The 17,870-nt window shown below is 47.7% G+C and overlaps 1 protein-coding gene across 11 annotated transcripts in view; it reads right to left on the reverse strand.

Annotated features, from left to right (window-relative positions):
* ZNF618 (zinc finger protein 618) overlaps nt 1-17,870 on the reverse strand; it is a 199,239-nt gene that overhangs the window by 148,096 nt on the left and 33,273 nt on the right. The gene's annotated exons all lie outside the window — the stretch shown is intronic.

The raw sequence follows: 17,870 nt of genomic DNA on the forward strand, positions 1-17,870 counted from the left end.
GGCAAGAATCATCTAAGGATGTCAGGGAGAAAAAGTGTGATGAGAATCAAGTTATTCGCATAGTCGCAAAGTATCTCCCCAGAAGATACTTCTTAATATAAAACGTAAGACAGTAACTTGGGAAACCAGGCAGACACCACCATAACTAAGTGTTCAAAGTTCACATCACTAGTGATAAGTCATACCAACATCCTGTATCTTCTGCTGTGATGCCCAGGGCGGGTACCAGCCCTTGTGGGTGAGCTACGACCAGAACCACAGAACCCAACTCAGTGATCCAGCAAATATCTGGCAAACCTATGAGGGGCATTCTACAAGATAATTAGTAAGGACACTTTAAAGGGGTCAAGGGTACAGAATTCAAAGAAAGGCCCACGATCTGTCCCAGACTGGTGAAAATTGAGGGGACATGACAACTAAAGGCAATAGTGGATCCTGGATTGAATCCTGGATTATTGGTGGGGCCACTGGTGAAGCCTGAATAAGGTCTGTGGCTTAGTACACAGGATTGCATTGCTATTCATTTCCTGTGCTAATACAAATTTCATAACACAATTGAAGCATTATACCATGGTCATGTAAGGTGCTAACATTTGAGGAAGCTGAGTGTAGGATACATGGAAATTCTTTGCATTACTTTTGCAAAATTTTATGTCTAAACTGCTTTCAAAAGAAAAAGTTATTTTTTTAAAGTGTTTTTTAAGCCCTGCCTTCACAAAGTTTACATCCCTGGAAAAGCAAAGGAGGGAGACAGAAAGGAAGCATAATTTCTTTCTAAAGGTAAAATAGAAAACAGTACTATGGAGGAAAATGGAGCAAAAAAGGGTGATCGGATGAATGGAGGATATAACTTTAAATATCAAGGTCAGAGGAGGCTTACTGAGAAGACTAAATCAAAGTGAGAGAAGAGTCAAGAAAATAACTGGGGAATGCCTTCTAGGCAGAGGAACAGCAAGCGCAAAGGCCCCGAGGTTGCAGTGCCTAGTGTAAAAGAGGAAAAACAGGGCCCGAGTGAGCCAGGACTATCTCTCAGCTCCATCCCTGCTTCCAGGGGAGTCTGCCACTCTATTCCACCCTCTTCACACGTCCCAGTTCTTCCTGAACAAGCTGCCAGGTCAGCCACCAGCAGGCAAGGCAGGGTGATATCTTAGGGGAGGTTAAGTCCTAAAGCCAGTACATAAACCTGAGATCTCACAGTTAAAACTTGAAAAATCACTGTCAACGGTGACTACAGCCATGAAATTAAAAAACGCTTGCTCCTTGGAAGGAAAGCTATGACAAACTGACTGCTAAGTTGCATCAGTTGTGTCTGACTCTTTGCGACCCTGCCAGGCTCCTCTGTCCATGGGATTCTCCAGGCAAGAATACTGGAGTGGGTTGCCATGCCTTCCTCCAGGGAATCTTCCCAACCCAGGGATTGAACCCTTGTCTCTTAGGTCTCCTGCACTGGTAGGCGAGTTCTTGACCACTAGCACCACCTGGGAAGCCCTAGACAAACCTAGACAGCATACTAAAAAGCAAAGACATCACTTTGCCGACAAAGGTCTGTATACTCAAAGCTATGGCTTTCCCAGTAGTCATGTACAGATGTGAGAGCTGGACCATGAAGAAGGCTGAGCACCAAAGAACTGATGCTTTTGAATTGTGGTGCTGGAGAAGACTCTTGAGAGTCCCTTGGACTGCAATGAGATCAAACCAGTCAATCCTAAAGGAAGTCAATCCTGAATATTCATTGGAAGGACTGATGCAGAAGCTGAAGTTCCAATACTTCGGCCACCTGATGCAAAGAGCCAACTCACTGGAAAAGACCCTGATGCTGGAAAAGAGTGAAGGCAAAAGGAGAAGAGGGTCGCAGAGGATGAGATGGTTAGATAGCACCACCGACTCAATGGACATGAATTTGAGCAAACTCTGGGAGATAGTGATGGACAGGGAAGTCTGGTGTGCTGCAGTCCATGAGGTCGCAAAGAGTCGGCCAGAACTTAGAGACTGAACAACAAACTTGCAACCAGTGACTCCTTGAGAAGGCATCACGTTGGAGACTGTCTTCCCATTTTTCCAGAAACCCAGTGGCCAGTTGGTCCTCTAGAGTTGGAACAGAGCAATGTTTTTCTGGTTGGGCACCTGATGAAGATGCTGACTTGCATTAAAGGACCCTATTGTATGAAAGACACATATCTTGCACCATAACAATCACAGTCAGTGGGTCAATATGCTCTCATTCTGAGAGGGACCCAGAGAACACCAGTTCTCACCTCCTGGTCATCTCACCCCAGGACACCTGCCACAGGCACAATACATATTCTCCGGAGTTAAGTGCATTTCTGTTGAGATGTCATGGTACCCATTCATTAAATCACATCCCTGCTTCAAAACCTTCCCATGGGACAATTCTCAGGCTAGACTGGTACTCTTTACATCTACAACTAAACAACACTGGACATTTCCTAATTGCAGGAGAACCGCAAACCAAACTGACGTTAAGCTTGTCTTCTATAAATTTTCTGCTGGGACCTATTACCTCCTACATGAAACAGAGCTCATCACTGGCACCAGGAAGGAACAAGAGCAACCTAACACTGGCAGAAAGACAGGGAGTCAGCGGGTCCTGCCTACACCATCAGTTTGCTTCGCTTTCTGAGCCTGGGCTCACGGCTGTGATTTTTTATTGCAGCCATATAACACGGTCATATTTTCCGCTAGTAAAATTGTCCCTGTGTCATACAATAGAATCAAATTGATCAATATTTCATGGTACTGCAACAACAACAAAAAAACCTTTCTGGTAGCCCCATGCTCCCCCCCACCACCATAATACACACACATACACATACACACACACACAAACTCACACCTCTAAGAATGGTTCAAAGGAGTAACAACATCTTTTCATAGGGTTACCATAAAGACAAATGTGATAAATACTGACTAGGTACCTTCATTCACTCACTCAACAAATAATTAGTAAGCATTCACCATGTCAAGGCCTTGCTGGGAACTGAGGACACAGTAATGAACAAGACAGACTGTGCCCTCATGGGTCTTAAGACCGGTTATACGTATTTCCTTAGTTAGCAAAATTCTTCACTTGGTTCTCAGGGTCCTCCACCAAGACAGCTGGTACGTCTCCATCCATCCATTTATCCATCCATCCACCTCTCTCTTTCTCTTCCTCTCCTTCCATCCCCATCCCCTCCCCAACAAGCAGACCACCTGCTATTTTCATCTCCTGATATTTTTTAAGCATTTGCAAATATAATTCACATATAAAGCCTCTGCTAATTATCATCTTTCCACCTCCTCATTAGAGCCTGGGATGGTCTCTCCTCTCCCCTCGGCCTGTCCAACGTTAACCACCCCTCAAGGTCACACACCTCCTCTGGCAGATCCCCCACCCCCTTTCCCTTTCCTCTCCCCACGCCCACATCTCACATACCCAGAGCTCAAAGGGACCCCACAGTCTCACTTCTCAGGAGTTCACCTCGCCCTTCATCTCATCTCTCTACAAAGGCAGGTCAAGGGTAAGGACCTCATCCACCCTTTGAGAATCCTCTGCCCCAATTCAAGGCACGCAGGATGGGAGCTCTGGGTGACACCTGGCTGGTGGCTGCACCGCATCCCCCACTACACTCCTCCACGGCCAGCAGGAAGGTTTATCTCAACCCCACGTGGAGATAAGACATCTGCACAGAACCTGATGTCTAGTAGATGTCCAATAAAAAGACACTTGGTTGTTTATCTTCGAAAGTTTTGCTGAACAAGGCAGAAGACTTCCTCCACGGTTAATGGAGAAGAAATGAGCAGTGACATGCTAACTATACTCTTAAGATATTTGGGGAAAGTGTTAGAAAGGCAGGGGTGTACATTCCAAGGGGTGGGGCGGTGCAAGTCACTCCCACAAATAAACCAGGCTGGGAAGACAAGGAAGCCACCCTTAACCTTTTACTGCTGACAGCTGGCCAGGAGGAACTCATGTCCACTGCTGCCTGGGCATTCAGGCTGTCAAAACAAGTGGGAAATCTGAATTGCTAAAGATGGACAACCAACTCAACTAGTGTGGACCGACAGTGTTTAAAATCTGGTTGAACCTCTGTTCAGACACTCGTTCCCTCCTCCACCCAGCTCCCATCTTGTTTACCCGAGTTTTGAACAGAAAAGGTGTTTTTATAATTAGCATAGTGTTTGTGTTCCACAAATGGGTGCTTTCAAAAGGCTTAAAAATAGACTGATTCCTCACACACCTTACAGTTCTTCCCCTGAAGATCTTGTTTACACTAGCATTTTCCTAAGCAAATCTTCTTTTGGAAAGGTCTGCCACAGTTCACAAATTCTTTAACAGGCAGCTCCGGATTATCAGGACATCATGATATACCTTCAGGCAACTTCCGAGCTCCACCAATGGGCTCCTCTGCCTGCTGGTATAAAGTGGGAAGGAGGGTTTCTCTGAAACACCAAATACTATAGCTAATACAAAGGGAACCCCAAGTAGAGGATAATCCAGAGCTGGAGGGCCTGGCTACTCGCGGGGGTAGAGAAGCTCCTGGAACATGGCCAGCCTCTGGGATCTGAGAACAACATGGACTTCAGTTTAAGAAAACCCAGCTTAAGGGAGTCAGACACCACCTTGCTAAAGGCTGGTTTGTCCTATTTACAGAAAGGATGTCCATGACAAAAAGAACCACCATAAAAAAGCCACTCTCTCCAGGGTAATATTTTAGGCTTTCATGTCTATTCAGGTTGTTAAATAAAAGGTGTGCTTGGACAGGGAAAGAGTGGCCAGGTTGGCAAAGGCCAGATAAACAAAGCTGATCTCCTTTCTTGACTGCAGGACCTTTCAGAGCCTTTAAAGGTCCAATGCCTGCTATTACTTCCCTGGTGACTCAGATGGTAAAGAATCTGCCTGTAATGCGGGAGTCTAGGGTTTGATCCCTGGGCCGGGAAGATCCCCTGGAGAAGGAAATGGCAACCCATTCCAGTATTCTTGCCTGGAGTATTCTATGGACAGAGGAGCCTGGTGGGTCCATGGGGTTGCAAAGCGTTGGACATAACTGAGTGCAACTAACACACACCACACACTCTTTAAGATTGTATATGCTCCATTTAGAAGTGTATCTGGCCCTAAACTCATCCTCCTCATTCTTCCTCTGGCTAGGGACCACCTCCTAAGCATACTGTCTGAGCTGCCTTTCAGAGATGAGGGAATTAACCTAAACTTCTAGCATCAGGAGAAGAAGAGCCTTGCCAAAGATCTACCGTTGGTTAATTTAAAACAGACGCTTCCCTCAAACCCAGGACCACAGTCATACTCAAGACCAGCACTATCCAGCCTACCGGTTTGGCTAAACAAGACCTGATCTGACAGAAAATAAGACAGTAAATCCAGTGCTCACGCGCCAGGGAGCAACTGCTGCTGAATTCCCAGCCGGCCCTTAGCACAAAAATGCTGAAAAAAGTATAAACCAACAGCTGGGTCCAGAGTGGCAGGATCTTGGTTCTAACGGGCCTATCGGAGTGGTCAGCCAACCACTGCTTACACACCTCTAGGGACGGGGTTGTCACTCCCTCTCCTCAGTTCCTCCTGTCTGGATACTAATTAGACAAAAAGAACACTTCTCGTGTATTCGTTCCCACACTTGCAATGTGGCACGAAGCTGGGCACAGAGTTGAGAAGACAAGGAAACCCGCTTACCTGTTCCTGCTGATGGCTGGCCAGTAGGAATTAATGTTCACTGCTGCTGGGCATCCAGGTTGTCAAAACAAGTGGCAAATCTGAATTTCTAAAGACAAGCAACTAACTCAACTAGTGTGGACCAGGTTTGGCCATGGGATGCAGCATTATTTTAAATATGTCTACAGAGGAAGGAGGGCTTCCCTGGTGGCTTGGAGGTAAAGAATCCACCTGGCAATGCAGGAGACTTGGGTTCGATTCCCGGGTTGGGAAGATACCCTGGAGAAGGAAACAGCAAGCCACTCCAGTATTCTTGCCTGAAAAATCCCATGGACAGAGTAGCCTGGCAGCACTACAGTCCATGGCATCGCAGAAGAGCCAGACACGACTGAGCAACTAAACAACTGCAAGCAGTCAGCCAAGGGACTTTGAGGCACGGCAGCCCTGAGCTGAAATCTCAGCACCACCAGGTACCCATGGGGAGGTCGCGTGGAGACCTGGGACCCTCCGGATCCTCACCCACAAGAGCGTGGATACCAGTCCCAGCCTGGGGAGGGGGCGCCGAAGGAGACCCTGTGAGCAGTCCCTGACCCCAGCACAGGGTTAGGGCTTAGGTGAAATTCACTTTGCTTACTCTCTCTCCAGAGCTTGCACCTCCCCTCTGGGTCATCTGTCCACACAGCCAACCCAAGAAAGAGCCCAGACGAACTGGATGAGAAGGGAGAGCGGCGAAAAGGGCAGTGCCTCTGCAGCAACAGCTCCCTCTGACCCGACACGACTGGCAAATCCTAATAACCCTGGTGCTGAAGGGGTGTTCAAGAACCAGTCCACCACTCAGCTCTGCAGGAGGGAAACGGAAGCCCGGGGCGGGGGCGGGTGGCGGGGGGCAGGACCTGCCTCGGCACACACAGCAGGTCATCAGGGGTGCCAGACAGAGCACCCCCACTCACATCAGGGGAGGAAGCCAAGGGAAGAGCCAGAAGGTGGAGCAGCAACCCCAAACCCTCATCACGTCCCACTGATTTTTTAATAGACTTTAACAATTTACTGACACCAGCGGAGCTTATAAAGTAGTTTAATTGAATTAATTAGGCAGTCACGACTTACTCCCGAGTTCCCCCTTTTGGCTCCGGGGAGGCTGTGCCAGCCGCCTGTTTAACCCCTCGCGTCCTAGAGGGGCTGTCACTCACTCTCGTTTAAGATGATTCACCACGGTCTCCGCCGGTGTCTTTCCTAAACTGGTTCTCACCCTGGCCCCCATCTGTATCCCAACACTAAGTTCACCTCTGCATCTGCCTGCCCTGAGTGGCTGGATGGAGGAGATTCTTTATCCTTGGGTGCATGAAGGCTGCCTTCTCTTGCAGGTTCCCCAGGCAGCAGGGGCAGCAAAGGGTAGGGGTCCCTGGCCGAGCGTGGGAACCGCCCACTGGTCCCCCCGGGCAAGGGCCACCCACCCCCTCCACTGTCCTGACTCATCAGCCTCAACTTCACCACCCAGGAGAGGCTGGTCGATGCCACCTGGAGTGTGGTCCATTTACGAGTATCACTGGCACCGCCAGGAAGCTTGTTAAAACCCAGACTCTCGGGCACCACCCTCACCCACTGAACCAGAGTCTCTGGGGGGTGAGGCTCAGAGAGCTGGGTTCAACAAGCCCTTCAGGTGATGCTAACACACACTAACGCTGGAGAAGTGGTCTGGGTGATCACAAAGATGCCTTCTAGATGACGAAGTCTGGGAAACAATCCAAACGTGAAAACCAATTCACTTACAAGATATTCTTCACAGCATTATTTACAACAGGGGAAGACTGGAAATAGCACAACATCCTCCAACTGGGCACTATTGTGTAAACTAGGATGCAGCCACTTCAAGGAACACCGTACAGCCAGAACCACGGAGTTTACAATAAAACTGGGAAATGCAAATCCTGTGAGCTGAGCCTTTTTTTTCTTCTAAGCGGGAAAGAAGCTGAACCTATTGCAGTCATTGGTTTAAAAAAAGGAAAACAGTCAAAACGTCCAAGATGTAAACCTCGGGTACAAATCTATAGGTGATTTTCTTTCTTCCTCAGACTTCTCTGTGTTTTCCAACTTTTCCTATAAAAATATTTGCTACTTTTTATAAGGAAGGAAAAACAAACTGTTTTAAATAAAACAGAAAGTTTCTGAGAGAAGTTACTACCAACAACGCAGGAAGTGCTGCACTAACTTGAAACTCACTCTGCATCTGGCTTCCTGGGTCTCCCGCTGGACCATGAGGTCCCTGCTGCCTGGGACAGAAGGACAGGACAGCCCTGCTCACAGAAGGTGTGAAGGGAGGGAGTGGGGAGGGAAGGATGGAGAAAACTGGCTTCAGACGAACTGCCCTGCTAAACTGGCTTTCCCTTGGCATAAAATCGGAGGAATTATTTAAGTAAAAATGTCAAGATGTAATGGCAAGAGAGAATATAGCCCTGAAGAGCCAGACCCAAGAGAAAAGGGGAAAATTCACCCCGTGCCCATGAAAATGTCCTGTCCAGCAGCTCACATGCTCATGCTTTTTCCTGGACACACCTGGCTGGCAGAGACACGCTCATTAGGGGAGTAATAAGTCACTGTTTCCAGGAACTTCTAAGCTGGACAGCCAGTCCACCCCAGCTGGCTCACGGTAAGCGGACGCGGCAGGAATCAATAATTACAAAGTGCAGAGCAGGAGCCAGGTGAGCAAACACCAGGCTGGGCAGGACGTTCCCCCACTTGGAGGCCAGGGTGGGGGACTCACCCCGCACCCCACTCTCCGTGGGCACCCACCGCACCAACTGCCCTGGCGGGAGGGACAGTGAGAACCAAGCGTGGAGGTTGAGAAACCACAGGTGGGTCCAGGAGAGCCGTCTAGTGCGGCAGGGACGAGGGGTGGATGGGGGGCTCATAAAGATACGCTGGGCCATGAGGACTGCTGACAGGGGCTGGGGCGCATCCCTCTCCCAAGCACCAGGAACTAGGGGAGGCCGGACGGGAAAGGGGGGAAGAGAAGAAATATCCCACGCTGCCGAGCTCCCGCTTGTCTCTAAGCAAGTCCAGGCTTTGAGGCCAGCAGGCCTCAGGGAAGAAATCACCATTCTTGTTCTCCTCTCCCCAACCCGAGCAGACAAGCGCCTGGCACCATGAGGATGCCATGGACGGGTGCCCACGGGGTTCCAGGGTGGCCATATGTCCCGAAATCTCAAGAAAAAGGCAACCAGACGGAGGGCCCAGGAGTGGAATGGTCATCCTAAAACCACCTGACCCTTCCCCTCTTATCCAAATTTTCTCCTGTGGTGTAACAGTGCCCCACCCGGACCCAGGGGGACAGGGACATACAGAGTCTCTGGCCCCCGATCTCTGAGCAAAAGCCAACAAGTCCTCTACATCCCAGAAGAACCTGGCTACAGGCAATCCCTGCCCAGGACAAGCCTTGGTCTCACTTTACCATCACAAACAGCGGAGGGGGGAGGGGCAAAAGTTGCACCTTAAACCCCGACTCCTGACTCCCTCCTGGGCTCCGCAGGATTCTCTGGCTTAGGGGACAAATGGGGATCAACCCAGAGGTTTGCTGGATACCAACGTCCTACAGAACCGGGTCGGAAAGAAGGCAAGCATGCTAAGGTGCTCCCTGTCCCTAGAGAGGTTCAAGCAGAGGCTGGACAGCTGACCTCTTGGTATGAATGATGCTCAAGAGATTGAGTTGGGGGCAGAGGGCAGAAAGGAGAATGACTGACATTCCATGCTTACTCTGGTATGTTTTGATTCTTCCCCAGTGAGGCAGAGAAGCATCTGATAAGGTTTGAGCGATGAATCTGTGCAAGGGTCTTCCAAATGGGTCCCTCTCCTCCAGCATGCTTCATGAGCCACCCAGGAGGCAGTCAGGCCAGGATCTGTCCCCTCAGGGCCCACACCTCCCCGCTGGACAGAGAAGACACAGTGTACAGGGTCCACAAAAAAAAGCTTTGATTTCTTTAAAACCAGAATAAAGTACTGAACTTTCAGGTCAGAGAAAATGCCTGCCATATAATATCAACACAGTCATCATTTATACCAATGAAGTCATAAAAAGTAATTCAAAAAAATTTTTTTAGATTTTTTTTAATGTGGACCATTTTTAAAGTCTTTATTGAATTTGTTACAATATTTTTTCTGATTTATGTTTTGTTTTTATGGCCAAGAGATATGTAGGATCTTCGCTCCCCAACCAGGAATTGAACCCACACCCCCTGCATTGGAAAGCAAATTCTCAACCACAGGACAGGCAGAGAAGTCCTCAGATTTTACATATATTTTAATGAAGGAAGCCGATCACAAAGGCAAAAGTACCTGGGGCCCACAAAAGTCATAATGTGACTGTCCCTCTCCAATTAAAAAAAAAAATCACTTTTATCTATTTGATATACTGAGCTCCTCTGTAAGACTTCATTTGTGAAAAGGTTCTTTGGCGAAAAACATTTTTGAAATCTCCCAGTGAGTAAAAGTAGTATTTTACTCACCAGAGTGCTAGGATCTTAATTTATGAACCAATGAAATGTGGTCCCAGGGTAGTCACTGAGTTTTTCCCAGCTCTCACGACCAACCCTGATATGTCACTGGCTTTAGGCATCGGTGGTTCGTAGTAGGCATGTGGGCTCACTGTGCACTACCCTCTCTTTTCATGTTATTTCCAATGTATGTCGTGAGACACAGAAAGTTTTAGATGGAGAATAATAATGCTGATCTCTTCAAAAAGGGATTCCACACTTCAGACTCTCTCCCAAGCTCAGTGACACCTCCTTACTCCAGAAGTGAAGTGAAAGTCGCTCAGTCGTGTCCGACTCTTTACGACCCTGTGGACTACACAGTCCATGGAATTCTCCAGGTCAGAATACTAGAGTGAGTAGCCTTTCCCTTCTCCAGTGGAACTTCCCGACCCAGGAATTGAACTGGGGTCTCCTGCATTGCAGGCGGATTCTTTACCAACTGAGCTATCAGGGGAGGAACAGTTCAAATCTGAAGGAGGGAAATCCCTGAACTGGATAAACCAGGTGAATAGTCCCATCAGGAGAAAGGAGAATCCTTTAAAGAAAAACCTAAGGCAGCGGGAAACTCAGCCAATTCAAAGACAGTCATCAGCCTTAGGACCTCAACCCACAGCATGTGAAAGCAATGCTCGGGGAGCTGGTTAAAATCTCAGATTCTGGGACTTCCCTGGCAATCCAGTGGTTAAGGCTCCTTGCTCCCAGGGCAGGGGGCTTAGGTTCCATCCCTGGTTGGGGAACTAAGATACCACAGGCCACACAGTGCAGCCAAAAAAAAAAAAAAAAAAACCCCAAAACTAAAACAAAAAACCCTCCGATTCTCCACCTCCCCCACCCGCTGTGATTTCAGAAACAGCAGGGGGAAGCTGAATGTGCCAGCTGCTTTTAGTGCAGGAGGTCCCAGACCTCCCTTGGAAAGGAGCTCATCTACCAAAGATAAAAGAGAATTTGGGGGAGTCCCCACCCTGTTGGGCTCTTGTTTCCTGGTGCCAATTAGAGGGTAAGGCCCCCAGGGGGCCTCTTGTTTTGTAGCCTCGGAGTGGAATGGTAAGCTTCTCTCAACATGCAACACCCACCCTCCCTACACACACACACACACACACACACACACACACACACACTTCCTCTGCTCTCCCAGCTTTACCTTCCACACACACACACACACACACACACACACACACACACTTCCTCTGCTCTCCCAGCTTTACCTTCCACACACACACACACACACTTCCTCTGCTCTCCCAGCTTTACCTTCCACACACACACACACACACACACACACACACACACACTTCCTCTGCTCTCCCAGCTTTACCTTCCACACACACACACACACACACACACACACACACACTTCCTCTGCTCTCCCAGCTTTACCTTCCACACACACACACACACACACACACACACACACACACACACTTCCTCTGCTCTCCCAGCTTTACCTTCCACACACACACACACACACACACACACACACACACACACTTCCTCTGCTCTCCCAGCTTTACCTTCCACACACACACACACACACACACACACACACACACACTTCCTCTGCTCTCCCAGCTTTACCTTCCACACACACACACACACACACACACACACACACACTTCCTCTGCTCTCCCAGCTTTACCTTCCACACACACACACACACACACACACACACACACACACTTCCTCTGCTCTCCCAGCTTTACCTTCCACACACACACACACACACACACACACACACACACACACACTTCCTCTGCTCTCCCAGCTTTACCTTCCACACACACACACACACACACACACACTTCCTCTGCTCTCCCAGCTTTACCTTCCACACACACACACACACACACACACACACACACACACACACTTCCTCTGCTCTCCCAGCTTTACCTTCCACACACACACACACACACACACACACACACACACACTTCCTCTGCTCTCCCAGCTTTACCTTCCACACACACACACACACACACACACACACACACACACTTCCTCTGCTCTCCCAGCTTTACCTTCCACACACACACACACACACACACACACACACACACACACTTCCTCTGCTCTCCCAGCTTTACCTTCCACACACACACACACACACACACACACACACACTTCCTCTGCTCTCCCAGCTTTACCTTCCACACACACACACACACACACACACTTCCTCTGCTCTCCCAGCTTTACCTTCCACACACACACACACACACACACACACACACACTTCCTCTGCTCTCCCAGCTTTACCTTCCACACACACACACACACACACACACTTCCTCTGCTCTCCCAGCTTTACCTTCCACACACACACACACACACACACACACACACACACACTTCCTCTGCTCTCCCAGCTTTACCTTCCCGGGGAGCGGCTCCCCTTCACCCGGGGGGGCTGAAGAATGGGGGCTCAAGGCCCGACATCTCCCCCCGTCTGCTCAGTGTCAATGTGGTGCAGTTGTGGGCAGAAGCTGACCCATGTCAGAGGGAGTGATGGCCTGGAAGCCTCACCCGCCCCAGGTGGTGAGAGAGAACAACTGATAGAAACCGGAAGGAGGAATGCCATTGTCAAACCAAGGCCAGAGGAGAGAAGTCGCTCAGCAGGTGCCAAGTAAGTACCAAGGATGAGGGACACTTTTATTTCTGCCTATTCAGCATCCCTGATTCCAACAAAGAACTTTCTTGTCCTTTCAGGAATCTACAATCCCAGTCCCCAAGACCGGGAGACTCAAATGACCCCCATGTCCATTGAGTTAGAACAACACGCCCTCCTGCACCGTGACTGGTTCAGGGATATGCCTGTGACTCAAGCTGGGCCAACATGAGCCTTCCTTAGGACTTCGGTTGAAACCCTTGGGAAACAGGTCCTCTCTTTTCACTGGGACGAGCTACTCCAGTGGGGTGAGAAATAAGGCTGGGGACACTACAGCCAACTCCGCCACCACTTGGGGAAGGCCTACAAGAAGAGCAAGTCAACACAAGGAAACAAGAGCTGAGAGATGCAGAGCAACACACTCCTGATAACCCCAACGAAGTCACCTGAGCCCAGCCCTGGACTTTTCAGTAGGTATGTCAACAAATGAGCTCCCCTGGAGGCACAGTGGTGAAGAATCCACCTGCCACTTCAGGAGACACAGGTTCAATCCCTGGGTCAGGAAGATCCCCTGGAGAAGGAAATGGCAACCCATTCCAGTATCCTTGCCTAGGAAATCCCATGGACAGAGGGGTCTGGCGAGCTACAGTCCACGGGGTCACAAAACAGACACAATTTAACAACTAAACAACAACAACGTCAACAAATATCCCTTTTCATGTTATCACGTTTTAGATTACACTTTGAGTATCTATCATTTACAGTCTAAACGATCTAGAAAGACCTTTTTGAGAAAAAATGGACAGTCAGTTGCATGAACCAGTAGATTTGGTTTAAAGGCAGAAAGAATGCTCACTTTCCTGGGATCTTGAGCAAGCCATGCCACCTCTCTCAGTTTCCATTTCATCCCAAGCTCCCAAGGTTGTGGTGGACATTTAAATTACATCACAACGACTACACGAAACACTCAGGACATGATTTAGCATTTGTAGGTGCTCAACAGATGTCAGGGAAGAAAGTCTCAGCCTAACAGTAGATCCCCTCAGGCATCCCCATTTGCTACGGAAATAACATTAGTCCTACGAAGCCAAGCTGGTGGAGAGTCTGGCAAGGCAAAATGGCCACCAGGGACACAAGTCAAAAGAGAAACAGCTAGGAGAAGCCCTGTCTTAAGAAGCATAAGCCCTGGCATCTTCCCAGCACTTTACAGAGCTCAAAGCAATTTCATATCATCGTGTATTCCCACAACCTCTGCTATTAGAATGAGACTCTCAAAGTATAAAGTGGCACACCCTTTACAAGGGCCAATTTGGTAACATCGTTTAAAATGCACAGCCTCTGACACCATGATGCCTGTTCCAGTACTCTTATCTTTTCAAAGTACCCTCAAAGTACTTTCAAAGATGTAAAATAACATTGCTATAAAAAGTGCTGGTGGCTTCTAGTCATGAAGGAGTCAGCAGAACCAGATTCGCCACCCACCTTAAACAACCAAGAAACTGGACAAAACATTTGAAACAATTATTTCTAGACACTGGGTGGCAGGCTTACAGGACAGTAACCCCAAAGAGAGGAAAAGCAAACATGCTGGGTCCTACAATTGTCCCAGGTGACTGCTCAGAGAATTTCTAAACTGCGGTGCAGAGAGGAAGCACTCAAGCAGAGTTCAAGGGTTCCCCTGAGTTGAGCAGACAGTTTAAAACAGGGGAGGCCAAGGAAGCTAGACAGAATAGAGTCAGAGGAGAGAGAGGGGCCCAGAGAATGAGCTCCGATTCTCCAGCTGTTTTAGTGCTGATCACACATGCATATAAGGAAACTACCTAAGGCTGGAGCAAGAAAGAGAGAACCCAGCAGAACAATTCTCAGAACTCACAACAAGGCTAAGAATAGGTCATAGCGCCACCAGCCAAAGGGAAGAAATCTCCTAATACACAAGGGCATTGGGGAGGGTACTCAAAAAGGTATGCCCTCAATAGTGGGGAGAAGAATCCTGAGAGTCCTTGGACAGCAAAGAGATTAAACCAGTCCATCCTAAAGGAAATCAACCTTGAATATTCACAGGAAGGACTGATGCTGAAGCTGAAACTCCAATACTTTGGCCACCTGATGCGAAGAACTGACTCACTGGAAAAGACCCTGATGCTGGGAAAGACTGAAGGTGGGAGGAGACGGGGACGACAGGATGAGATGGTTGGTTGGATGGCATCACCGATTCATGGACATGAGTTTGAGCCAACTGGGAGATGGTGAAGGACAGGGAAGCTTGGTGTGCTGCAGCCCATGGGGTGGCAAAGAGTCAGATATGACTTACCGACTGAACAGCATTAACAACAGTGAGGAAAAATTAGCACTAGGCCAGGATTCAGAACACCTTTTCTATAAAGGTCCAGAAAGTCAACATTTCAGCCTTTGTGGGCCACTGCAGAAGGAAAGCAGCCAGAGACAACACTTAAACCAATGAGCATACCTGTGTTCCAATAAAACTGTATTTACCAAAACAGGCCAAGGACTTCCCTGGTGACCCAATGGCTAAGACTTCAACTCCCAATGCAGGGGGCCCACGTTCAATCCCTGGTCAGGGAATAAGACCTCACATGCTGCAACTGAGACCCAGTGCCCCCACCAAAAAAGGTCAGACTTGCCCCATGGACCAGAGTCTGCCAAACTGTCCTCTATTTTAAACCCAGCTCTTGTCCTTCACAACAATTTAACTGCTGTGGTAGGCAGAATGTGTGTTTCAGTCGCTGAGTCATGTCTGACTCTTAGGAACCCCATGGACTGTAGCCCACCAGGCTGTCCATGAAATTTTCCAGGAAAGAATACTGGAGTGGGTGGCCATTCCCTTCTCCAGGGCATCTTCCCAATCCAGGGATCAAAGCCAGGTCTCCTGCACTGCAGGCAGATTCTTTATCATCTGAGCCACCAGGAAAGCCTGGTAGGCAGAGAGTGGGCTCCCAAAGATGTCCACATCCTAATCCCCAGAACCTGTGAACATGTGAGGATACATGCAAAGGAAATGAGGCTTGCTAGTCAAATGACCTTGAGATGGAGAGATTATCTGGATGGGCTCAATAAAACAGTCCTTCTAAATAGAAAAGGGAAGCAGAAAAGAGATGGCAGCATAAGAAGGACTCTGTCCAACATTGATGGCTTTGAAGATGGAGAAGGGAGCCACAGGCCAAGGAATGCAGGTAGCCTCTAGAAGATGGAAAAGGAAATAGATTCACTCTTACAGCTTCCAGAAGGAACAGAGCTTTGCCAACACCTCAATTTTAGCCCAGTGAGACCTTGGACTTCCGATCCCCAGAGCTGTAAGATAATAAATCTGAGTGGCTTTCAACCACTAAAATCGTGATAATCTGTTACAGCAGCAATAGTAAACTAATACAAAAATGGTAACAGAATAAAGTGCAAAATAAAGGAATGTTAATACATCCAGCACTTAACAATGTAAAAATCACTATCTATGTAGTTACTATCACTATCAATGTAAAAGCATCTATCAATCAAAAATCACTAGGCCTGAAAGAAGCAGAAAAATCAATTAACAGGAAGAGACCAATGTCCTTAATGTTGATAGACTTTAATGTCCTTCAAGTTGATAGACTTTAAGGACACTAAGACTGCTGTCATAAACATACTCCATAAATTCAAGAAGGTAGGGAAGAACATGAGCACATTAGTGACCAATCTTTCTATTTAAAAGATACAAGTCAAACTTCTCCAGACAAAGAATGCAATGCCTGGCATGAAGAAGAGATTAGATAGTGAAGAAGAAAAGACTGACATACTTGAAGACACAGCCATAGAAACTAACAGTAATAAAACAAAGAGGAAAAAAGATGGACAGAAATAAACATAGCATCCACATGCTGTAGGACTTCTTTAAGCTACAGAAAGGGAAAAAAAGAAAATCTCTGTCAACCTAGCAAATACCTAGCAAAAATAGCCTTCAAAAATATAGATGTACAAAGCTAAAGGAATTCATCGCCAGCAGACTAACATCACAAGAAGCACTGGTTCTTTATTAAATAGCCAGAAAACTGGCTACATCCAAAATGCCAATCAGGAAGGGACTAGCCACATAAACTATGTTAGACACTTAACATGGAACACGGAGCACGATGAAAACTGAGGTAGATGTGCTGGGGCTATGGTGGAATGCCCTCATGACATGCTATTAAGTGAGAAAAGCTAAGCTGTGTAACGGTATAAAAGTTCACATTTGTGCCTATAAGTATATTTGTCGTTCAATCACTAAGTCGTGTCTGACTCCGTGCTCCCATGGACTGCAGCACACCAGGCTTCCCTAGTGAAGGAGGCCTTCACTATCTCCCAGAGTTTGCTCAAATTCATCACATCCATTGAGTTGGTGATGCCATCCAACCATCTCATCCTCTGTCACCCCCTTCTCCTCCTGCCCTCAATCTTTCCCAGCATCAGGGCCTTTCCAATGAGTTGGCTTTAGTCCACTATCACCAGTGCTTAACTCCTCAAAATGGGGCTTAGGAGGATGGGAGGCACGGTGAAAGAGTCCTTTCCATTTTTAGTCTTTCTTCTACTTACTTCTGTGTCATCTAGACTGTTTTCAAAGAATATGTATTCATGTGATTTTTAATTAAAAATTTTAAAAACAAGAGTCTTTTGCTGGGGTTCAAAGCAAGCTCAGTAGATGGTTAACTTAACTGGCCAATTGTTGTTTAAGATTTTATTCAATTCAGGGCATGAGAATATCCATTCCATTTGCTTCCTTCAACTATTCTCCATTTTCTTCTATACTAAATTCCACACCTGGGCACACATAGCAAGGTCTTACGGGGATCCACATGGGAACATGCATAGGGCAGTTCACCACAACTCTTTTTGGGGTGGGGGGATTAGGGGGGAGTTAAGGAGCCTTGGTTGGGAAAAATGTGGTGGTTGCACCACAGAGAGAAATAATGTGATAGATTTCAAAAACTCAGAGCTGAGGGACAAAAGTGAGAAACAGAATGAGATCCAGACACTAAAGCACTGACATCAATTTTTGAAACATGCACAGGAAACAACAGCACAAATTTTTTAAGAACA

Source organism: Dama dama, chromosome 16, assembly GCF_033118175.1.
Source record: "Dama dama isolate Ldn47 chromosome 16, ASM3311817v1, whole genome shotgun sequence".
Taxonomy (NCBI): domain Eukaryota; kingdom Metazoa; phylum Chordata; class Mammalia; order Artiodactyla; family Cervidae; genus Dama; species Dama dama.